The sequence below is a fragment of the Phalacrocorax aristotelis genome, chromosome 12, assembly GCF_949628215.1.
Source record: "Phalacrocorax aristotelis chromosome 12, bGulAri2.1, whole genome shotgun sequence".
NCBI classification, from domain to species: domain Eukaryota; kingdom Metazoa; phylum Chordata; class Aves; order Suliformes; family Phalacrocoracidae; genus Phalacrocorax; species Phalacrocorax aristotelis.
The window spans coordinates 17,644,825-17,669,818 of NC_134287.1; the positions used below are offsets into that span (position 1 = coordinate 17,644,825).

The following is a 24,994-nucleotide window of genomic DNA, read 5'->3' on the forward strand; positions in this document are numbered from 1 at the left end:
CATTATATTCCTGGTGCGTTTCATACTTTTACAGACATCTTTGAAATGTACAGTGTAGATGCACTGATTTGAAGTAAAATCTCACCTTGCCCTACCTCCCCATAACACAGGCCTTTATATCTGACCCTGTAATTTCTCCATCAGGCCCCTCTCTCTGTTTGAGCTATAACATGTCTCTTAGATATCCATCTAGTCTTGACTGGAAGACTGCAAATAAAGGAAATCCATCACATCCTTAGGTAGCTGCGTTTAAATCACCAAGATAAGCCTGTACATCTAATGCTTTCCCTGAAGACAAGACAGTAACAAGAATTTGCTGAAGAGGGCAGCGCTCGTGGGAGGGTAAGAGTCTGCAGATCCAGCCATTATTTTTGTAAAGCTCAGAAATGGGAAAAAGCAAAGTGTTGCTTTAGTTCCAATACAACATGTGTAACATTATTCTGCAGATGACTTAATGGGAAATGTGTTCTTCAGAAAGTTAAAGGGCTTTGAAAGACCGAAGGACTTCTTTATTAATTATTTGGTTTTCAGGCTGATGTTGGGTGACTTGGCAGTAACGCTACAGTGAGAGAAGTTAAAAACTCTTAGAGAAAAGGGGGTGATGCTACCTGTGAAAACAATTCTATTTGGCTTTGTACTATCTGATGACAGATCATCTTCTTTTGTCAACTGTTCTAAATATTATTTTGAAAATATTTCACTTGCATTTATGGAATTTGGGGAGCCAAATTTTATAGAATCATAGAATTATTAAGGTTGGAAAAGACCTGTAGGATCATCAAATCTAACCATCAACCCAACACCACGTCTCCTAAACCATGCCCTGAAGTGCCACATCTACATGGTTTTTGAGCACCAGGGATAATGTTCAACACCTCTCTGGGTAGCCTGTTTAAATTCCTGAACACTCTTTCAGTGAAGAAATTTTTGCTAATATCCAATCTAAACCTCCCATGATGCAGCTTGAGGCCATTTGGTGTCTATACCAAAGACTTACTGGAAATTCAAGCCCAATTATAAATGAACTAAGGTATCTGAGGTAACATTGCATGGACTATATTTCATGCTGATGACTTCTAAGTGAAATTACACTCTAGTTATGACAAACATCAACCAAGATTTCTTTTTTCTTTCTATCAGTATTTGTCAAAAACTATATTAATGGTTTCTTGACTCTGAGCATAAAGTTTCAGCTGGAATGATTTCAAAAGCATTATTAGACAATATACGTCTACATTATTTAAGTGATATAGTTCTTACCAAAGTTTGAACAAAGTGCCAACTTGAAACCTACAATGGGACTATATCTTTTTTATATAGAACTTTTGATATGTTTTAACATATTGACCTTCTTGTTTTTTCCTTATCTGTTAAATCTTTACTCTAAGTCTCTAATGTTCTCACATTTTCACTTCATTTTTTAATTTTTTAACCTGGGTTAGCCTTCCCACTGAGAGTTCTTTAGTTTTTTTGTCTTCTGCTCTTTTTCTAATTACAGATATCAAAAAAAGATTTTGCAGTATTTAAGACGACCGAGGTAATCCCTGGGTTATATTTCTCCACGTTTCTCTCTTCATCTCGACCACTTCAGAATTACATTTGCTTTCATACCATTCCACATTTTTAGTGCATCTCAGGACTGCACAGGAATCTGAAAGTTATTCTGGTTAACTTAACTACAGCAGTATAAAGAATCTGAAAAATATGAAAGAGTTTTTCTTAGATTCAGGAAAATTTCTTCCAAGGTTAACATGATTCACTCTGTCTCCCCTCAGAAAACTACACAAACAAGCACTCCAGTGTTTTTTTCTTGAAGAAAGCAACCAAGTGGATCATCAGCAGGTCAAGAACCTTTGGTTATGAACGCTTCTTTTCATTAGCTTGAATAGGTAATCACATGGCCCTACATAACCTCTGGTACAGTCTTGAGTCACTGGTTGTTAGAACTGAGGTAACATTTACGGAAAGAGGCATCAAGTGTGTGGTTCTGTAGCTCAGAAATTTATGCAGTGCAGTATTTCTCCCCGTACATCACAGATTTCATTGTGATGAAATTTGAAACAGAACAATTTTGTTAACAAAGTAGAACATGCTGGATTTTTTTAAGGGCAATTATTTAAAATGCAGTTAACTTGTACTTTGTGTGTAAAAGTACAATTAAACTTCTGACTAAGGAACTAGGACAGCGTATCTTATTCTAAAGCCATTTACTATGCCTGAGGTAAGAAAATAGAGGAAAGACAAAAACTGCTGGGTACCTGTAGCATTGAAGATCAAGGTATCCCGTGGAAAAGATGAGTAAGAGAAATTGGAAAAGTTTCATTCATTAACCTATCACCATACATCAAGTGTTTTGAGAAATTATGTAGGATGTTATCTGAGGATTCAAAAAAATACAAAAATACATATGAAAGTTTGCATTTCAGGCACGTAATGTAATTAAGTTAACACATTTATTTAGTAGCCTGGTTTCAGCAATATCAACTTGACCCACTAGTCTGTGGTAGCTGCCTACACCAATTTAGCACAACTGCAGGTATTTTGTCTGCTTAGAATTAATCATATGCAACTCTTCAGAAAATTCTATTATTCCCACTACAATACCAGAAATCATAAAATATTTAGGGAATTTAGGACTCATGCACAGTATATCTGAACATTAAAAGTCATCATTTTTAGATCTTACTACTGCTTAGAAGTAGCCGAACTAGAAGCAAATGAAATATAATTTTTGCACAGAATAGCAGGAATGTGCTCTACAGAGCTACAAACTGTACGAAGATTTACACTTCAAGGAATCTATTGTACCAAAAATATAAAAAGTTTCCCTTTTTTTAGCAGGCAACGAGAAAAAAGTGTAAATTACTGTGCTATAGAAACTGTAGAGAATTGCTCTTCAGGGTCAGGAGCATGCTGGTAGGCTTCTACAATTACCAGTGCTGTTTTCCGTACAAAAACTTTTCTGTGAAAGCACTTTTTAAACTTCACAGTAGAGATGGGATTTTTTTGCACTAGCCATTAACTGTTTCAAAGTTAGAATCCTATACCAAACCAACTATCTGGTTTAGGCAAAGGAAAGAGGTAGGCACCAGGTAGCAACTCTTCCCATGTATTTGTAGATGGCCGTCTGTTGAGGGAGTACTAAAATCCTCATTAACCTCTCTTCATGCATAAGAGGCAGAGGACCTACCATGTTGTTAGGCAGAGCATTGGAAATGAGGTAAAATGTTTGTTTTCCAAAAGAAATTAGGTGCTAATGAGGTCCTGCCTGTTTTAGGCACTGCCTGTAAAGGAGCTGGCTAGAGTTTGGCAAGTGCTGGCCTATCCAGTGAATTATGATACTGAAAAATAAAAGCATTGATTTTGCAAGGCAGCAGCCAAATAGCTCCCAGTGGTTTCTAAACCATATCTTGAAAAATTCCCTGATGCTGGTCCTATAATAAAATACAACAAAATAAAAAAGAGCAAAGTGGATTAATACTGTCCAATATAACCCTTTGACTTCCTGGTCCCTTCCAGACTACTTTGCAAGTCCAACTTAGTAGCTCATGTTAAGAATTGAGAAGCAAATCGTGTACAGCGTCCATCTGCACTAGGCTAGATGTATTTTGGGTCTGTTTTCCTATGCCCTACTGTTATCGCTTGTTTTATTTTGATTGCTTCACAGGATATCAATAATTATTATGGAAGCAAAATGAAATTACAGCAAAGTTTTTCCAAAAGGTTGTGGTAAGTATGGACTCATAGCCCAGGAAACGTTACCAGAGTCAAGTAAATTATACAGTCTGTGACCACAGAAGTATTTTAGGAAATTTTCTTTAATTTGTCTTAATTTTATGTATCATGAGGTGCTTAATAAGATGCCATGTGTAATGCTGAAGTGACCTGCTTCTACTTTACAAGTGCAATTACCTAAAGACAAGCTTGTTTTTGTGCAGTTTTCTGCTGGGATGCTGAGGAGGTGGCAAGTGGTAAAGCAGTTGGCGCCAACTATTACAGCCCTGCCCTTCTGGAACATGAAGTAGAGGTGAAAAATATTACCACATCTCTGGGTCACATTTCCCCTCGAAGCGTCCCACTCTGGGGGAATCCTCGCTGTTCAAAGGCTCACATTGTACCAGTGGCCTTTCTAAATAACATAACACACACTCCGGTTCAGTGTGGGTAGGCAGTTAAAGCTAAGGTAAAGAACCTGCATTGCCAAGCGACATTTTTTTAAGCAGTAGGCAAGATGAATTTCAAAAGATGCATTTCAAAAGGAATAACCACCAACATATGGGAAACACTTGCAAGCCTTTGTTGTATTGGACTGTCTACAGTGGGAGCCAATGGGAATGCAAAGCCCACCTGTAACTTCTCTGCAAATCTGTTGCAACAACATCTGCAAGGCAGGAAAAAATGCACCTATTGATCGGGCATGTGTGTTTGTGAAAATGAGCATGGGTGCACACAATAGTGACAGATTGCCTCCTCATTATTAGTGGGAGAGGGTGGGGTAGAGAAAGGGCGAAAGGGCGTGGTTGTCCCCTCCAGAACATGCCAGGATGGCACACCTGCACCCAGTTGTGACACAGCACTGGCTGTTTACTTAGTGTGTTTTAAGATCTCAGCCTCAAGATTTACTTACTAACATCCCCAAAGGTACAGCTGTGATTCACAGATGTCAAGCTAACAGGACATTTTTGTGAAACACACCTTGTCTTGGCTAGTTTCATGTGATGTCTTGAAAATATAATCACCTTGAATAGGGAGGAGACAAACATCTCTGTAGGAACAAGTAACTTTATATAACAAGTTTATAATCATTCCTAGATTAAGGCCAGAAGGGTGTCCTGCATAGTACAGGGTAGACTGCATTATTCTACAAATATAGATATATTAGAAAGACATACACTTTTGTTTAAAAAAATTAAGTTATGGGGAAAATATGCATGAGCAGTCCTTGCAGTGGTTGACTTATATCAAGTAGAATTCATCACCATTTTTATGCTTTGAATTTATGTAGCTTCAGCTTCTAGTCTCTCAATCTTAGTACGGCTTTGTATGACATGCTTTAAAAACCCCTCTAGTAACAGATGTTTTTAATCCCTTTTACTTTAGATTGGGGTCTAGATAGTGGCAGGTCACCTTTGGAAGTTTAAATAGATCTAGCTTCTAAAATTAATCCCAAATTTCCAGATGTTGTATTATTCTTCCATCCACCTTTTGGCTTGTCTCCTGTGGTTCAATAACAGAGACACTACACACAATTCTTCCAGATTAGGTCTTTTAATTTTTTAGTGTCTCTACATTTCTTTATAAACTTGCCTGTTGGTTATACCATGGTTGACACCCTCCCAGGTGATGAGCTGCCATGAAGAGCAGCACACAAGGAGAGGCAGGGCAGCTTCTGCTGCAGCCCCAGGGTCAAGGACAAAAAGGAAAACAGGGCTGCTCCTTCTCCCCGGGTTTCCTGAGGCTCATGAACACAGCCAAAATTACAGTGAATTAGAATAAATAAGATTGCACTGAAGGAGCCCCATGCCCACGAAGCAGGTCCAGTGTTATAAGAAGGTTTGACTTAACTCATCTACATCTGTAACAACTTAGGAAAATACCACAGTTATGTACAGTCCTAGTTAATGTCATTGCATCCCTATAAAACCCACTACAGCAGTGGCCTGAAGTCATGGCCAAATATTTTCACTGTCATACTGGAGTCAGAGAATTTTTCTTCTCAAAGTTTGCTCTATCACTTAACCTTCCTGTTCTGTTATATTACAGAAAGAAGCTGGCACAGAGCCCCAGCGTTTGTGTGCCTGCGTGTGCGGTGCCGGAGGCCAGTGATGCCCAGCAAATAGTTTTTGGTGGTAGCCCCTTTGGTGTGGGAGCAATCCTGCTACGTTCTGGACTTTGGAGGCGTCTACTGGAAAACAAAGGCTAGGCCACGGGAAGGAATGTTTTGGTTTTTGGATGGCTAGGAAAAGCATAGCCCCAGCGTTGGTGTGTCTGCACAAGCGGTACAACAATCCGGTGATGCCCAGCAATAGCTGTTAGTGGTGGCCTTTTTGCTGTGTGAACAGTCCTGCAAAGTTCTGGATTTTGGAGGCCGTTTGTAGCAAAAATGAGAATCAGGGAGGGAACATTTGGAGTTTTTGGAGGCTAGGCAAAGCGGAGCCCTAGTGTTCATGTGTCTGCGCAAGCAGTGTTACAGCCCGGTGAGGCCCAGCAATAGCTTTTAGTCGTGGCGCCTTTGCTGTCGGAGCGATCATGGGAAGTTCCAGATTTTGGAGGCCGTTTGTTGCAAAAATTAGAATCAGCGAGGGAGGGAATGTTTGGAGTTTAGGGAGGCTAGGCAAAGCAAAGCCGCAGCATTGGTGTGTCTGCGCAAGCAGTTAAAGAGCCATGTAAGGCCCACCAATAGCTTTTAGTTGTGGCCCCTTTGGTGTGGGAGCAATCCTGTGATATTCTGGATTTTGGAGGCCGTCTACTGGAAAACACAGGATAGGCTACGCGAGGGACCATTTGGGTTTTTGGATGGCTAGGCAAAGCAGAGCCCTAGTGTTCATGTGTCTGCGCAAGCAGTGTAACAGCCCGTGAGTCCCAGCAACAGCTTTTTGTCATGGCCCCTTTGGTGTCGGAGCGATCATGGGACGTTCTGGATTTTGGAGGCCGTTTGTAGCTAAAATGGGAGCATTTGGGGTTTTGGGAGGCTAGGCAGGTGCAGAGCCCTAGCGTTGGTGTGTCTGCGCAAGCCAAAAGTGTCTTTTCCATCTTGCTTTGTGTCAGACAGTAACGTACTGGAATGCCAAACAAAGAAAGCATATCTTGTTGCTGTCAAAAGCCTGTCATGCTAGTACTAAAAACTAGAACCATAAACGGAAAGGTAGTTTCTTTCCCTTTGCACAGAAACGGATGTTTTGTTATGTTTATCAAATACACGAAAGGCTCCTGATCCCTAACTGGAGGTGAAATACAAAAGAAATACTGAAGATGACAGTGGCACAGATATAACAAAACCAACTAACTTCACTATGGATTTTAAATCCTTTTTGGCAGAGGTCTAGTTTTCTCATGTGTGTCTGGGTCTCATTGGAAAGTCACGCATGGGGACCGCTTGCCTTTTTCCATACCAGCAATACTTCTCTTTTTAAGGACGACAGGCCAATAGCATACCAGGGTATGGTGAGCTAATGCCAGCAGTGTTTATCCTCTGTAGCTCAAATAGCAGGAATTGGAATGAACCTTCCTCAAATTTTCTTTCAGGATCTCCTGCAGGCAAAACTTTGAGGTTTGCATAACTCTGAAAAGTAATCTGAGTTTACTCTGGCAATGAAAAAGAAGTCTTTTATTTGTGCCAAGCAAAAATATATTTCTTCTTAGTAGCATTTTTCATTGCTATGTCATTTCTATCTCCCCCTTTTTTCCCCCTTTTGCTATTATTTTCCCCTCTTTTAAGGACATTTTTATATATACCGTTTCAGGCATGTTGGGATGAGAGTAAGGTATTTGCACTAGTTTATCAGACCGCATGAATCTGATGTGGTCAATCAAACATTTTGGTTAGTGGTCTGAATGTTTTGTTGAAAACTGAAGGATGATATGAAAAAATGGAAAATCTATTTTCCTTTTTTTCTGAAATACTCCCAGAAACCTCAATAAGGACAATCCAAAAAAGAAGAAAGAAAACAAAACTGCTGCTTTGTAATTAAGAATTAGAAATATGTTTTTAATACATTGCCAGAATAAAAGTAAAGCGGCTATCATCTTCATTTTTAATCAAGGCAACAAATTTTTGTGACGCTTTTAATTTTTCATATGAAATATTAGTATTAGCTACAGAGATGTCAAGATGTGGTACCTTCTGCCATTAGAAGATTGTGCTAGCAGTTACAAGAAAGCTTAGCTCAGGGTGTACAAGATCCTTTGGGCAGTTTCAGGAGACGGTTTGTGTCTCAAAGGTGGATATTGATTCACCCAAAAGAAAAAAGACATATATGTGTCTTAGTGATTTAGCTCCGTCTGCTTCTTCCAACACCTCTTGTGGTGAGTTCTTTTGAAATTCCTGAATGTAGCAAGCTCGATAACGATAATGTCAAATTCCTGGTTATTTTCTAATGTTCTGGTGTCTTTTGAAATATCACAGATATGCCCTACCTTTAAACGATCAGGCTCCCTTCATTCACGCTTTAATCTTTTTGGAAGAGGAAAGAGAAAACATTCTAGCTGTACATTCTGTATTTAAATCAAGAAATATCAGAGGTGCCATACAATGAGGGCAGCGCCTAAGACAGGTTGCAAGGCGGTCAGGCTGGACCACATCAGTCACTATCTACAGCTTTAACCATACAGGGGAAAGTCACTGAGCACAACATTGGCAACACACAGCTTTTGTTACACCTTTGTCAACCCTGGGTGATGGAGTACAGGTTGTAAGTCCTTGATGTTAAATATGGCAATGCCCCACAGAGTTGATGTTAATAATAAAGAGAGGAACAAGGGAACATAATGTTGAACAACAGGGTCAGGTTGAAGTGATTTATTGGGAGAGATGAATTTCTCATTACTATGTAATGGAGAAAAACTTTTTAAAACACCAGAAGTTTTTAGGCTTCCTATAGCTAGACATGAGTGCTTTGCAGTAAGATGACCAGGCAGAGGATGTCCTTGTCTTGCATTGCATAATTATTCTGTAATGAAAAGCATTTACTCTATTCTGTGTGCTCTCTTCAAGCATTTACTCTCTAATATTTCGCATAAATTACAAAGCAACAGTCACCTACTGCTTTTCAAAGTTCCCTGTTCCTGTTTGAGGTCATTGTGCTTAATTCATCCCTTACACCATGGTTAAGCCTGGCTTGCTTTTTTTAGTGCTCCCCATTTAATCTTCTTAATTTATTTGGTGTGCTGATATTTGTTTAGAACTTTAAAATAGATAGAAATCGTAAAATGGAGACTTCACTGAAACAAAGAGAACTCTTATTAGTTCTTATTGGAACTGGAAAGTAATCTTTCTGCCTTCTCCGAAGAGATCACATTCATGAAGAGAAACTGTGAAGAGGAAAGTGTTCATTTTCTGATAAATTGTTCTTTACAGTGAAAATAGAACCCAACAAATTATTTTTTGCATATCTTTCCTTTGGTATTTTACCACAAATAGAGAGCATAAGATGCCACACAAAGAGATTACATGATCTAGAACATTTCTGTACTATTAGATTCCATTAATTATTTTCTAATTAATAAGATTATGTTTTCAGAAGCAAAAGATTCATCTTTTATTGACCACACAAAGCAAAATCATATCTCAGTTTTAGGACTCCAGCCCATTACAACATTAGATGAATTGAAGATATCACTTTGAAATAACTTTTCTTTATTTTCCTGCACCCTGACAAACTTTAGGATGGGCCGCTGTTTCCATTTTTAAGAAGACAGTGGCAGAAGATACATTGACAACAAATTCAAAGGTCAGTCCTGTCAACTCTCATTGCTGATCGGACTAAAATGTCCATCTGCATAGCAGGTAGTGTAATCCAAGTTTATGACACACCTAACAGGACTTCTCTAGACCATAATTTAAGTATAAGGTTACAGAATGGTGTCAATAGAAGAAAATGGTGTAGCAGGGTAGACCTTGAGCATGAAATGGATTTCTGCTGGTGTGTAGGATTTTCCAGCTTAATCCTCTGATTTAATGATCCTCACTACCATAAAAAAGTTGTTGTTGGTTCCAGCAGTGGCTGTTTGTCTTGCTAGCCCTGTACAGCCATTATACAGCAACATGCATGAACTCCTGTAATTAATTCCTTTTCTCTTAGTGCCTGTTTGGTCATTTGGTCATTAAATACCTTTGGTCATTCAATAAGACCGAAGGAGCCATTTTGTCACCTATCTAGCCTCACCGCAGCTGCACTTACAGTCAGTCTGGTGAGGAAGTTGTGGGTAACATTCATCATTTGCCATTTCTCCTCTGGGCTTCCTCATGTGAATGGCTAAAAAAACCTCAGGCTAAACAAGGTCATTTTATGGGAGTTATAAAATTCTATCCCAGTAAAGCAGGCTATTTGGTACATCTCTTCTAGACCATGATTGCTAACTAAATTTATTGTAACTGTTCAGAATAAGATTGTTATTCACATTAAGAGTACATGAGGTTTTTTGGTTGGAAGGATTGTTCACTATTGTGCAGTCACATAAAAATAAATGAGAAAGGGTATATCAATTAAGTTTATCAGCAGCACTGCTGGGAGAGACAGAACCTAGAATGGCAAAATAATATCCCTATGTACAGGATCCTCAAAAGAAGTAAATTAAACTGCCAAAGATGTGGCGTTTGCTGCAATGATTACACTGATTTTAGGTTGTTAGGCAGGGATTTCGCTTCTGTCTTCCTGACAAATGAAGTCATGACAGCAAAGCTTTTAGGTTTTAGACAGAATGTAAGTGACATATTTCACTTAAATGATCTCAATCTCACAAATGTCCTTTACAACATCAATTTACCAAAGCTGATTTTGTAAGTAAGTGCGTAAGATGCTCAGTTGCTTTTACATATAATTTTGTAAAACAATAGCAGCATAACATACAAAGGGAACCTTATTCCTCTAAGCAACTCTTTGTGCCTTTCAAATACTCAGCATTTCTCAATCTTCTAACACTGTATTTCTCAGAGAAACATCCTTATTTTTAATAATTAGTTCTGAAAAATGCCAGGAATTATAGACTTCTAGGTTCAAGTGCAGCAGAAATTTAATTCCTAGAGATTAGCAGAAAGGCAGAATCCTGGGGTCTTCAGAAAATAATTATATGATTGATGATGATTTACTGAGATGATTTAATTTTGTCAAATAGAGGAGAAATAAGTTTCAAGCAGGAATTAGAAGAAGAGCTGCCCATCATTTATCTTACTGTATCCAGTTTAGTTGGCTGACATTTTTAGTTTTTGTGTTCCTCTGGTCCAAACTTTGCATGTGCTTTTGTGTGACTGATTACACAGAAAAGCAGATGATGGGATTTCTATGGATACGTAGTTACCTTGAATTTTCCTAAAAAAAATTAAAATTTTCTGATGTTCTAAGTCACATTTAAATAATCCAGGACTGTGATTCAGCTGTTTCAAGTCTAACACACACTACAAGTGAAAAAGCCTCTCACAGTCTTCTGTCAAAAACATATCAAGCCAGTTCAGCTCCTCTGAGAGTGGTAGCAGATTCCTCCCCCACTGAAGCTACTCAGATCATGATAGATAGAAAGCCTGACTTGCAAAGTGCTGAGTGTCTGCTGTCCTAGTGACTCACTTGGAAATGTAAAGTCCTTAGCTGTCCTGAAACCTGCTAAGTTTTGCAATTATTTGGATGGTAAATTCCTCAAGCATAGGTTTTGTGCCTGGCTTTGTTCTCCAAAGAGGCCACTCCATTGGAAGTTAAAGGCTCAGGTCTGTACTCATGTACCATAACTCATCCTCCCCATGAACTCAGCTTCATTTGTTTGGAAGAGCCTTCCCTTTCCTATTATCCCAGTAGGTTTTTTCTTGCCTTCTCATTACCACCTTTCTCACATTCAATAACCAGAGCACAGTAAAACCTTCTTTACCCTCACAACACGAAAAATGAGATGTCATTCCCAAACTTCTCCCATTTCATTCATGTTTTCTAAAAGCCGTGTCTCCATAACATCTCTCTGTTACATACTGCTGTAGACTTCCCTTTGCACTTGAATTTGCCCAAAGCCTTGGACTAAGCAGAAATTTATGCTAGGGATATAGAAACACATCAGGGCCTGAAGAGCAAACTTCTTCTGCTGGTTGGCTCCAGAAATGCCCACTGAGATGGTGTCCCAGGCCTGGTCACCTTGGTATAATGATATTTCTAGAGATACCATGACCTTTTGTCCACTCCTCCCGTGTTACACACAAGAACCATTGCCAGAGCCAAAGGGGCTGGTTGGCTCCTGGCCTATCCATGGTGTGAGCCCCTCAGGGCTGCTGAAACAGGCCTAGACTGTGCTGGCTTCACTGTGATGGTCCCTGTAGAGGATCTCAGCCACAGCTAACAGAGATGATTGCTTCCTCTGGGCATCTTATGCCTAACACTTTGTTATAGCAAGTCCTCAATGAAGACTTAAACGAGCATGTCTAGTGTTAGAATGAGTGTATTTATCTTAGGCTAACATGACCACAGTTAATAATCGTGCTGTAATTGAAAGTTGTCTTTGACGTCACCTCCCGAATGACTAATTGGATTATGTCTAGTTATCCTCTTTTTTTTCTGGCTATTCTGATCAACCTGGGAGGTAACTCCCCAGAAGTATTAAACAAGAACTAAATCGACCTGTCACAGAAACCAAGGCATGAGTTAATTTTTTACACTAGACACCCTCCTGGACAAGTTAAGTAATTAAGGTAAAAGTTTGTGCGTAGTGGAGTCCAGTGACTTCTTATGTCACCCAGGATTCTGGAAGTCAGTTTTGCTGTTGCTTTGCTTTCATCATAATTATTTCCATCAAGCCAATATGGGTTTAGATGCTTCCAAATTTGAATGTTAACATTATTTTCTCCTACCATGTGTAAATGAACACATGAATTGTGGAATATTAAAATTATGTTCTTGGGGTAGTTGAGAGCATATAACACACCCTTCATAATGCTATTTATAAACATGGAGACAGAAGAGAATGTCTCAGTTAAAACAGCCGGCTGACTATGTGGCTTACAGCATACAAAGCATTTTCCTCATAATGTTTGCATTTGTGGGAATAGTTCTTTTTCCTACACGCTGTCGTGCACTGATTTTAAATGACTGATCTCTTGCACGATAGCCCGTATGGCTGTGATACAGCTGGCAGGCAGTCTAAGGCATTCTTTAATTTTTACATAAATAAGTTAAAATAACAAGGATTGAAACTGTGGGTTTATAAAAATTGATATAAATAACCTGACTTACATAAGGACAGCTACAACTTTGTAACTTGAATTCACCTACAGATTCTGTATCACTTCATCCGTTATTCTAAAAACATTTCTAGGAGACACATACTAGCTGGCTACCCATGATTTTTCTTGGAGGTACAGAAGGGACTTTTTGTCCTTGCAGTCACCTATTAATTTCTTAAACTGTAAAGAGCAATGGGCTATCATGTTTCTATACACACTACCTGAATAATACAGAGATCAATTTCAATGCTGAGATTATTTTTCCACTACAAGAAACTTGTGATATTTCCACTAAATGCCTACATGAATTCACAACTGGTGTAGGTCAGCAAATTTCCATTGACTCTTTTCTTGATGCTCTGTAAATTTAGGAAGTGCCTGGCATCATTATCAAAAGGATAAACAACAAGAGATCAGCCAGGATCTTCGGACACAACTCCCTGTAACGTCAGTGGGGAAGCATCATACACACTCTGCAGAAACTCTGTGTGGAATTATCTTAAAAAACTTAAAGGATTTTTTCTTACTCCAGAAATGGTAGAGCCATGTCACATACACTAGAGAAAAAAATTTATAATTTAAGTAATATATATTACTTAACACAAGTGCTATTCCAAACATGCTCCTCATCCTAGCAGCTGAAGCAATCGTAGTCCTCTTGGGAGAAATTGAAGTCTTGGCTAACCCTACCATGTCCTGCACCTCCCGCTCCCACCCTTGGAGTGGGGTGAAAGGATTTAGGAGAGATTTACTGTGGCAACAAGCCACAACCCATCTATTTAATTCCAGAGCTATTTTCCCTTTTTGCAACGGGAAAGCGCACAGCCTTTCTTTGTCCACCACTTTGTGGTGTAAACCTTCTCTTGATTAAGGCACTGTATAAATGCAAGACTTTTGTACCCATGTCATTGACTGGTTACACTGTCGGTCCATCTACTTCATCTGCTACTGTTTGTGCTCTGATCTTAAAGGCTTTCCATCATGTTATACATTTGGGTGCTGTTTAGCTTTATAGCTGAGTTTGTTTCAGGTTGAGATTTTTCATTTTAAAAGAGTAGAAGGCCAAATTCCCACCACACTGATAAGAAAGTAACCTTGCCCTTTCAAAAATAATGTTAAAAATAGTCTTTGTGAAAAAACAACTGGGCTTACAAGTATAATCTTTTTTTTGAGTGGAAAACTATAAAGATGGTCTGACTGATTTCCTTTCTGTAAAAGCTACTTATTTCCTCTCTCCTCCATGTTTTCATGCAGTTTTTGGAATCCCTGAAGACTCTATGACTAACTGCAGCAGGAAAATACAATTTCTTCCCTTAATCCCTGAAGCTCAGCAGCAATGTTATTTCAAGCACCTGGAAGCAAAAACAGGTGTTGTCATTTTTCTGCAGCACAATTGAATTCTTTCAGAGTTATTAACTAGAATGGTAGTATTCTGGTTTGGTTCAGAGCTTCCAAAATGTCCCAAATTACGTAAAGTTTCAGGAGGGACTCTCGCCTCTTCCACGAAGGCAGTACTGGAAACGTATAAAGGCAACTCCAGAAACTCTAAGATTAGGCTTGTAGCCAGATGGGATGCCAGATGGCTTTTTTTCTAAAAAAGTTGTCATGCATAAAAGAGAAGAAAGGAAGAGAGCTAATGCTCAGCTTCAGCTGCCACCTGTGGGGTATGAGGCTTTGAAAAGTAAAGCTTAATGATCTTATTGTGAGAACCTGCACTAACTTTTGCTCCTGTAGAGCAGAACTAATATGTGCCTAAACAATGCAGATACTTTCATCATCTACCAAGAATAATTTATGGATTACAACCTGTAGATTACTTTATTATAGTTACCAACTTCATGAAGTAGAACTGCTTTGAATAACCATGATTATTCCATGGAGACATCTCACAGAGTGATCATTAAAACTGCTGGTCTCTTGCCAGTTGCCATAAAAGTTCTTTGTCACACAGTAGGACTGTGGTGCTGTGTAACTAAGCAGACGAGGGTTTTTCTGCATTGTTTTCCCTGTTTTGTTGCCTTTGGCAAGCACGTTGCTGTTGACTGAACACCTACAACCTTTAGTAGAACTTGATATGCTGAATCTGTTTCATGTTCATCTACTTTATGCCATGATTAGTATTTGCAAGAACAGTACATGTCAGGAGTGAGTTAATGTTTGTATAAAAGATATGTTAATCAAAACTAGGCAAGCTCACGCTACCAAACTGACTTGGTTTATTGACAGCCTGTTAATGTAAAATGCAGGCCGTGTTAATTGTTAAATATGCGATCATTCTTTCCAATTCTCGTCATACTAAATCCAACTGTAGAGTAAAAGAATTTGTCTTGAATGGCACTACACCTATTTTAATGTATGGGTGTTCTTAATCTTCCTCTCTCCTTTCTTATCATTTGTATATACCCTTCCATTCTTTTTGAGACAGTAAATGCTGTGTGAAACTTCATAACAGAACACACTGGCTGCTGCCCCTGCTTTGCGCTAGACTGGTGGTGTGATCTTAGCATGTTCCCTACAACTGCACAGAGACACCCCTTTTCTGCAATATTTCTGAGGGGTCGTTCACTAATTCTCGTTGGTTTTGGGAATTAATACCTAAGGGATCACAGTTTGTTGCACTGAATGTGGCAGCCCAAATAGTTATAAATGCTGTGATCCTCACAATGACATCGGACACAGCTGAATGTTTGGATGCCTTACAACTTCCTACAGCCAAGTTTAGGACATGTTCTTTGGTGCAAATCCATTAATATAATGGTAGGAACTCATTTAGTTATAGGTAACTAGAGCTGTTTCCTTTTTGGACTATAGATGGTAATAGTGATTGCAAAAAAGTAACTCATGTCTTTAATTTGTTGTAAAAATAAAATGCTCCTCCCTACCTTTTAATAACATGACACCCTGTGCTCTTTCCAAAGTTCTGTAAATGGTCTTAAAAAGAAAACCCTGAATCCATGAAATGTGGCGGGTTCATTTAACATCTGGAAGTACTCTCATGGCTGTCTTCACTTGCTTTCAAGGCAGTGAAAAAATAGGCTGCATGATTTCTTGCTATTCATACAAGGAGTACCTAGTAGCATCATTGCTAGTAAATAAACGATTAATTTTTCTACACTGGAGGTTGATGTTCTAAAGTTTGGGTTTGGGCATTTCCTGAGGGTCCGTTACTAATGCTTAATGTTGGGAGCTATTTGTTTTTACTTTGTAACTAGAGGAAGCAATCTAACGCTCATTAGGTAATCTTTATTGGAGCATCTCTGCTGTATTTATACTGAAAAGTACCCTTATTGCATGCTTAGTTCCATTTATTTTATCTGTTAAAATTAGGTATTTCCATTGTATTCAAAAAGCATCCATGTTCTTGGCTAGCAGGCCCAGAGTTTGAAGCTAATCATTAGAAACTGTTTCTAAAGCAACTTTGTATACAGTTTACTATTCCCATCTCTTCCACTCAGGAGCATGGTCATGATGCCTGCGATACCAATACCATATATGGAAAATCAAGGGCAAGAACAGGGTGACAACTGTGATTTTAAATAAAGTAAAAAATGGAACAGAAACAGATAAGAATGTAAACATTCAAACTTTTAATTTTATATAATTAAGTATGAAGATTTCAAAAGCTCCGTGATGAAAAAACCCTTTACATGTTCGCTTTAGTAGTGTCTGGGTTTTTTTTGCTGACCGCTTTTCAGATCTTCCCTAATTGACTTAAAAAAAAAGGAGAGAAAAAAGAAAGCAAGCAGTTCTGGGTATTTAGATTAATTCCCTCTTCTGACATTTGCCATGTACTCTCTGGATTTACAGTGTACTTTGTCAGAAAGCTGTAGGGAAATCCCAGCTATACAGAAGAAGGAGGACATTAGTGTGGTCACAGCTGTGTGAGTTGAAGAAATTGCTAGAAAAAGCAAAGCCCTTTCCGTTAAATATGTGAAGAAAACAAATAAATGCTTAGATAATATTTGGATAGAAAATGTCCAGAGGTTTACACAGAAGGCACTGAAAGATGCTGATTGTGTCCTTTTTAAAGTAAGGTTTTAAATTTCTTGTTTGCATTTTCCAGCTAAACCAATAAATACCAAATAAAAATGAAGACATTTTTCTCTGCAAGTGTTTCAGGGAAAAACATCCTCTGCATTTTAATAGCTGTGCTGCATTCATACAGCATTCAGCCTACAATGTTGGCACTGTGGCAGTGACTGGCTTCTTCTAGCAGGTCCTTCTCACATACATCTTCCATATAAATATCAACTCTACTTGTCACAGATAAAAGCCTGATAGAAAACTATTCAACTCAGATTTTTAAAAGTTTTTTGCTTGATCCTGCTAGGACAAATTCAAGAGTACAGTGTTTAGTAATTACTAACTCTTGGAAAAAGCACCAAGATTATATCAGTGAACTCAAGGATATTGAAGCATAGGAAAAAATAACATGGGCATAAAGCAAGCTTCCAGATGGACTTGACGTTCTCCGCTGTGTTCTGAATGTCCTGCTGAGGCGGGCTGCTGGACATGTTAGAAGCGGGGCAATGACTTTCAGTTGATTTCACAATGCCCATCAGATCCAGCTGATGTTCCAGTGTTAGTTTCACTAGTGACCTGAAGATGGCACCATCCATTTTGTGTGACCAATATCTAAACTAACACAGACTTCCTATTTATCTGTGAAGCTACAGCTTTTGATCTCGAGCTTGTTGCTCCTGAAGACACTACAATAAGCAGATACAATAGTGTTTTGTTTTAATCCTATAGTCAGCTGTAGACCTTGCCATACTGTCAAATACAACAGGCTTCACTAGGGCTATGAGGAATTTCTTCCAGTAATTCCTCCCAAAATGGAAGTAAAGGTTCAGGATCTCATGACCTACATTGTGAACTTATATCATTACTGAAAGAGGTTTGTTTGCCGAGATTTTCTTTGTATTTGTTATTCCAAACAAAGGAAATTCCTTGTCATTTTCTTTCATTGCAACATTTTCTTGGAAGATTCATTTGTATATTTTTACTTTCTTTTTGTTTGTGTGTTCTCTACGAGGCATGGAAGAAATTTCAGAACAATGTATGAACCAGGCTTTTCCCTCTCAATGTGACATGCTAGTCTTCAAAGGACTCTCATGTATGTACACTTGGGACTCTACTGCTAAGCTGGAGTTCTTTGGAAGCTGCCATAGATTCAGGGTTCCCAAGTTTTGGGATGTCTCATTTGATGCAAGTGGGTTGCGTTATGAGCAACTATTCATGTCTTAAGCATTTTCTTTGCTAAAACCTTCTGAAGATAATTATTTCAGACTGAAAAATCTTAATAAAAGCATCACTTGGAAATATGGACCTACCATTGTATTTTTGTCCTTTCCAGCTGCAATATTGCCTCAAAAGAGAGTAGCTGATTTATTAGTTATTTTGACATATTCTCATGGCAGTTCTGTATTTTTATATTCTGGTGAGGCTTTACAGTGTAAGACTAACAGAAGCTTTCCTAAACATTCAGAAAAAAGTCTGGCAAGGGAGTTCCTAGGGATTGCTCTATTCGTCCTTTAATATGATGATACAAATACACCATTTCATTGCAGTGCATGGGATATGCATGTGATAAGAAAGCTTTTCCCAAGGCTCCCAGTTCATCTATGTGTCACACAGCGGTGTGGAAGGGATTTGGATCCTTTATCACAGACAGCCACTGCAGGGTTTTGTAAAGCAGTTCAACTTTGACTATGGCCATAAATGTTCTCCACAAATTCTATTTTAAATTAAGATTTTGGACAGAAGTTAGATGAGCTAATCCTTCTAAGTTATAACATATGCCATACCAACTAGAATGTAACATATTAAAACTTTGGAAGCCCATTAAGATCCATGACATTTAACCCAGTTTAATTTTTTGAAACAGGTTTCCTCTTTTATAAAATAACAGTCAATTCAGCTTTTCCAGCATTATGTCTGTGTAGTGGAATCATCCATCAGTGTGACTGATGATCGTTCAGGGCTTAACGAAGCAGGTTCTAGCAATTATAAATCCTGACTTGTGAGCAAACAGGCATACGTCAGGAGAGCCCTGCTCTGGCTTTGTACCGCACCAGGTATCCCTACACATAGAGATATAATTTAACAACCCAGAGCCAGAGACTTTCAGTGCACAGATACCTGAGCTGAGACTAGTCAGATAGCTCCTTTCGGCTGGTGTCTAAGGCTTTGTGTCTCGTGTGACTATTACCTTAGGACTTGCTGCACACTCCTCAACTGCATGGCGTGGATGGGCCTTGTTAAATCCTGGAAATAATATCAGCCAGAGAGCACAGCTTAAAGAAAAGCTTTTACTAGGTTTCAGAGACTGAATTCAGTCTGGATCTGTGACAGAAGTAGCAGCAAAATAGCAAGATTTTTATTCTGTCTAGAAAAAATGGTTGTTCTTAGTGACCTAATGCTGTATTTAGGACCTATGTCATTGTGAGGTGTAACGGGGATTTCTGTTCCATTTCATTGCACACTGACCCACTAATTAAAGGTCTTTGGCCGACAATGGAAACTAGAAATTACTTGTGAAAAAAGGGGGTGGCTATCTACCTCAAAGTTTTGTTGGTTTGTTTTTTAAGGTCTTAGTTTGTAAAATGGAAGGGTACTGTACACAGGAAAGGTGATGAAGAAAAAGGATCCTGGAAGGACACAGCCTCAAAGCGAAGAGAGGAATTTGGGTAGACATAACCTGACTGTGCTACTGTTTTGCTATAGCTGTATATCACTTATGTTGATCTAAGTGGAATGCAATTGGCTGTGGAGCTTTCCCACAACTGGTGTTGCTGAAGGGCTTAACTAGAGCTATTAAACAGGGAGAAACATGGGAGAAGGCTCTTTGATATAATAATGACATCTTGGCTTTGTTTTTATTTATTTATTTAATTTCTTCTCCCAGTCCTGAAGTCCTACATCGGCATGAGATCTCTGAGGAAAGGATACTGAGCAGAAGAGGAGGACTGCAAATGAGTCTGGCTGCAAGTGTGTGCCAGAGAAATGGAAGAGGCAGAGAGCTGGAGCCAACAGGTGTTCAGGAAGGTGAAAGCACAAGAGCCTACCATGGTGGAGCACAGACATAGCATCCTGGTTTGTGACATTTGGTTCCAGTTATAATGTGACCTCCTGTTTTTCCTGGTATCACTGTCTACCAAGTGAATAAGGTTGATCAGCTTTTTAAGGTGTGTAACAGCATGGTAGTGTCAGACACAAGTGAAACCAGTCTCAGCTCACCGTCTGATATAGGTTGATGACCAGACACTCAGTTTCTGTGTACTCACGGGGCTGTGAACAGCTTTAAATGCACTCATCTAACTTTGAATTTGTCAAGCAGAATCCTCCAGATTAACAGATGTGTTCATTACAAACATCCTATTTAACTGAACTGTTAGCAATTCAGTATTTATATGGCATCATTCAGGAATTCCAATACGTTCTATTCTACTGAATTTTTCCTTGTGTTAGAAACAGGACCAGCTTACCCCAGCAGTGCAATAGATAATCCTGACAGGTTCAGAAAGTGACCTTCCAGAGGGCCTAGCCATGACTCAGTTTGGCTGCTGAGGCACCACCACAAAATCCCTTGCCATTTCCCACCTGCTGTATATGACACTAAAGATAGAGCTGAGACAACATTTTACTAGAACACATAATTACAGGTCCATTTTTCTTCATCAAATTAATGTTAAACATAATCTATTACAGAAGTTCCATTCAAGGAACAGATGGTAAATACAAGGTAATACACATACAGATTAAACAATATTGGCAGCAGCTGATATACTTACACAAAGCACAAAGCTAGGAGGTGTTAAGTGTTCTGTGCTTGAATTATGGAAAACAGAATCCATTCATAGATTTGTTTTTAAATTCGTTCAGATGCAAAATACTTCCATGAAGCTAAAGGTCTCCCAAGAGCTCCGTCTATGTAACTCCAAAATCCACTGTATTAAATGTTTTGAAGATTTTATTGTAATTTCTGTTTTTACTGAGTTACAATAGCAAATAAATAAATTGCTTGAGCAGGGAAGCCAAGTGGTTAGATCACAAGAATTAAAGCTCTGGGCTTTTCCGGTGGGAGGAACTGCTGTCTTAAGAATAATACAGCAAGATTTTGCTTGCCTAAGAAAAGAAACCCAAAGGATTCAGCTTCCCCATGATAAAGTGCAAACTGCTGTGTGAAGCAATGTATACGTCACGCCGCAGCTAAACATCTGAACACAGCCTGCATCAAAATCCTTTCTTCTTCACATTGCTGGTATTTGCTGAATACCTATTTAATTTCTTACAGTCTCCATCGCCTCCATCAATGTAAGATCAACCAAAACTCTTTTGCCAGCATGACTGTTACTCTCCATGGGGCTGGTAAGGATCCAGTCCCTGGAATTTGGGCAAACAGTTTAGGACCAGAGTGTAAAATAATTTATAGAAAAGGGGCAAGGAAAAAGTATCCCCCCTTCCTTGTTTGTCATGATGATGAAGTGACAGGAATACTTTTGTTAAAAACTTGATTTTTTCCTTTATGTTGAAACTATTTCCAAGGGAATTTCCACATTTACTGTAAAAAAGACCCAGACTCAATGGACTGACGCGCTGCAAGACCCTCCTCTATGATTGCCACTGGCTGTGGCCAGGTGAGGGAGACAGTGGGACAGGCTGTGTGGGACTGGACCACCATGTCCACAAAATCATCTGCCAGATAGTTGGATGTATTTATATACATCCAATATATTATTTATATATTTATGCATATATACTATATCTCCAAGTATTAGTTGAGAACCGTGTTCTCAAGCTCCCTTGAAATCATCACAAATGCAAGTTAAAGAGCAGCATTGACTCAAACAGGTAAAGCTTGTCTTTAGTCTGCTCCCCTCATTTTCTCTTTGCTCTCTCTCATTTGCCTGTCTTTCTCTCTGTGTTTTGAGGTGTGAAAATTTATATAAGTATATTTATACTTAAGCAAACAAAACCTCTTCCTTTGAAAATATTAAGTATTCAAATATCTGGGGAAAAAAGCCAATGAGTAGATGTTATGCATGGAAACGAAACAAAACAAAGCAAGACAAAGAAACTCTAGATTTATTACAAAACTAAAAACATGATGCCTACAAAACAATTTGCTTTAAGTATGGTAATAATTCCTTCAAGCAGATTATATGAGCCCCTTACACATGTTATACTTCAATAGTGAAAAGTAAGTCAGACTAGCAAGGAGATAAAACTCCAAGGTTTAGAGCGAGTAGGCTCTGGATTAAAATGTGCCTTTCTGAGTCACTGCAGAATCTAGCAGTATTACTCTGCAATTTCTCAAACACACAACATCATGGAGTTTTCAGTTATGTATGTTTTGGAGTTAACAATGAGATGTCACATTCTTAGAGAAATATATAGATATTATTTTCAAAAATACCTACAGACTTGCTGTTCATTGATTCCGGGAATTCGCCTGGGTGAAATCTAATCCATAAGAATAAATATTTGGAGGTTAGCTAGGTTGGCTCTCTGAGCCCCGTTGCACAGCATAACCATGGGCGTGCAAGGACAGAGGCACCCCTAGTGCTGGAAAGAGCGGGAAGCTGAGACTTGCAGTGTAACCGCCATGGGAGCGCACCTCGCCGTAGGGCCTGATTGCTGCATCCCACTGAATCCATTATGAGTTTCTGTGAAGTATGAGTCCGATGTTAAGGACTTTCCTCCCTCTGTCCCCACCATTTCTCTTCTCCCCTATTGCTTCTCCAGTTTGTGAAAGCCTGGCTTGAAATTTCTTATAATCCATTTTTCTTAGGTGGTTTTTTAAAATATATATAACATTGTACTGTAACAAATAATAAATTCTTTCCCTTCCTTAACAGCCTCTAGCACATATAATATTGGCTAGCAGCTTGAATAAACACGTCCCTTCCCATGAAGGCTGCATAAATATATTGGGTGCTGCCTGATCCAAGACACCTTTACTCTTTCTTAGGCATTTGTACAGTCTACCACAAGATGCCTTGGAAACTTTGGAGTTTCCAGTATAACTGAAAGTGCTAACTCCAGATATTTAATGTATAAATGTTCTTTCTTTTGCAGTGTCTCTCTCTCGTGGAAAGCAATCTCATCACTATTTATTTTATATAAGCTCCACTTCAGAATAAACCAGGACTATCATTCTTCTCATTTACTTTTTGCCATCTCATCTACGTTTTCTGTGCTCTCAGAAGGCTGTTTGTCCTGTTTTCCACTTGGCATGGATTCAGTAAGTGGTTTTTTAGTTGGCTCCAAAGCTACAATGCTAAAAGGCCCCAGAGGAGTTGGGTGCTTGACTGGAAAGACACCAGCAATGTCGAGGCCCTACTCCTCTTTCTTAGAGAATTAACAGAAATATGTTTTGCTGGGATTTTTAAGGGAAACTACAGGGCCGTAGGCACCAGCTTCCTATGAGCTGTCTCTAATCCCTTCACCTCCTTTGAAAAGCCTAGCATATGCATTCGTCTCATGTACATTTTGCTGTAAGTACTTCATGACTAATTGTAAAGGTCTAAAAACAGCTTGTGCTAGAGCTTTGCTGATAAGACATGACGCTGCTCATTAGTCCTGCTGAGCTCCTGAGCTGTGGGAATAGGGGCACTTTGCATTGCCAATCTCTTCTGACAACCATCAGCAGGAATATGAAGTGTTGCTCAGGGAAATAAGGTCTCAAATGGAAGAACTGTTATTGTTTAAATTATACTAGAATTAACCAAATAAATGGGCCAGATGTTTTATCCAGTCTCGACTCTTTGTGCCATAGGTGCTGTTTACAAATGTTATAGTAATTTAGCTGATGATTATTTCTGGATTTCAAAGCGGGTTTGAAATTTTCTTATTGCTAGGTTTAAATCAAAATTTTGGGAATGAAAAATAAGTTTTTGAAAATCTTTGCTGGGGTAAAAGTGTTCAGTTCAGGGTGGAGAATTCACTAGTACTAAAAGAGGCCAGACTAACCAATACCACTCCTGGATGGGCCACGAGGGTGAGGTATAATTCCACATTCTCGGAACACAATGAACCATTTTAGATTTATAGTCACCTGAAAAACTGCTGATGGCACAGTGACACAAAAATAATTAATTATCTGTCCTAATAACTTCTCTCAATTTCTTTCTGTCAATACTTTTCTTTCTGGTTGCAACATTATTTGAACTTATATGTTTCAGTAATTAATATGTATTTAATTCAGTTTGAGCCATGAACATTTCTGCCTAAATGGAAACTCTTCCCATTGTCCTGATTTTAACTAAACTACTCCAGTTTGTACATTTCATAGATTTTATTAAAATAAAATCTCATATTGGAGATAATATTTTTCTTATCAGAAGAGGAAAATCTGATTTTTTTTTAGGTGTTCCAAGAATAGAGGCGTCTTTAAATGCTAGACATCTCAGATCATCGTGTCACCTTGGTCAGATCTGCTCAAGGATTTAGACACCCAAATGGGATTTTGGCAGAATTTAGGTGCCTAATTCCAAGAATAGGTTGCTCCGCCCCTTGCATGTACCTCCAGGTGTCCAGAATTATTTACACTTTGGCAGCTGACCCATCATTTTGGCCCTGTTGTTGTCTTGTGAAAATGAAGAGTAGAGCTTTGCCCTGCTTGGAAGCAGAGAGGCTTGTCAGCTGTGGTAGAGCTGCAAGAACATCCCAAAAGATCCTATTTTAGAAGATAGTGTCAAATGCTGTGCTGGCTAGGACCGGTGCATACTGTGGACTTTTCCAGTTGAATTCCAGTTATGGCTCAGACCAAGTTCTTTGGACCAAAATATTCTAATGTTCACTAATTCTTGGGTATGTCAGATTTCTGACCCACTGCCCCGAGGTTACATCAGTTTGAGGTACAAAAATAAAAAAAAGAAGTTCTACAGCTCGACCTGAAGATGGCAAGAGCTGCAGCTCCCTGCAGTTCTCCCTACTTTGTAGCCCTGGAGCGCTGCCAGCTGTTGAAAGTACCTTAGCTGCTGCCTGCCTCCGAAGCACGGTTTGTTCCAAGACTTTGGCCAGATAATGATTATGTTATTATTTGTAAGAGCAAAACATTGATTTTATCATGTAATT

At 38.9% G+C, this 24,994-nt stretch overlaps 1 long non-coding RNA gene across 1 annotated transcript in view; it reads left to right on the plus strand.

Annotated features, from left to right (window-relative positions):
- Positions 1-24,182, plus strand: part of LOC142063679 (uncharacterized) — a 49,853-nt gene extending 25,671 nt beyond the window's left edge. Inside the window, exons 5-6 of the long non-coding RNA XR_012662825.1 lie at positions 16,369-16,484; positions 19,829-24,182. This is a non-coding gene — a long non-coding RNA (uncharacterized LOC142063679). The remainder of the gene's footprint in view (positions 1-16,368; positions 16,485-19,828) is intronic.
- Positions 24,183-24,994: the final 812 nt, after the last annotated feature.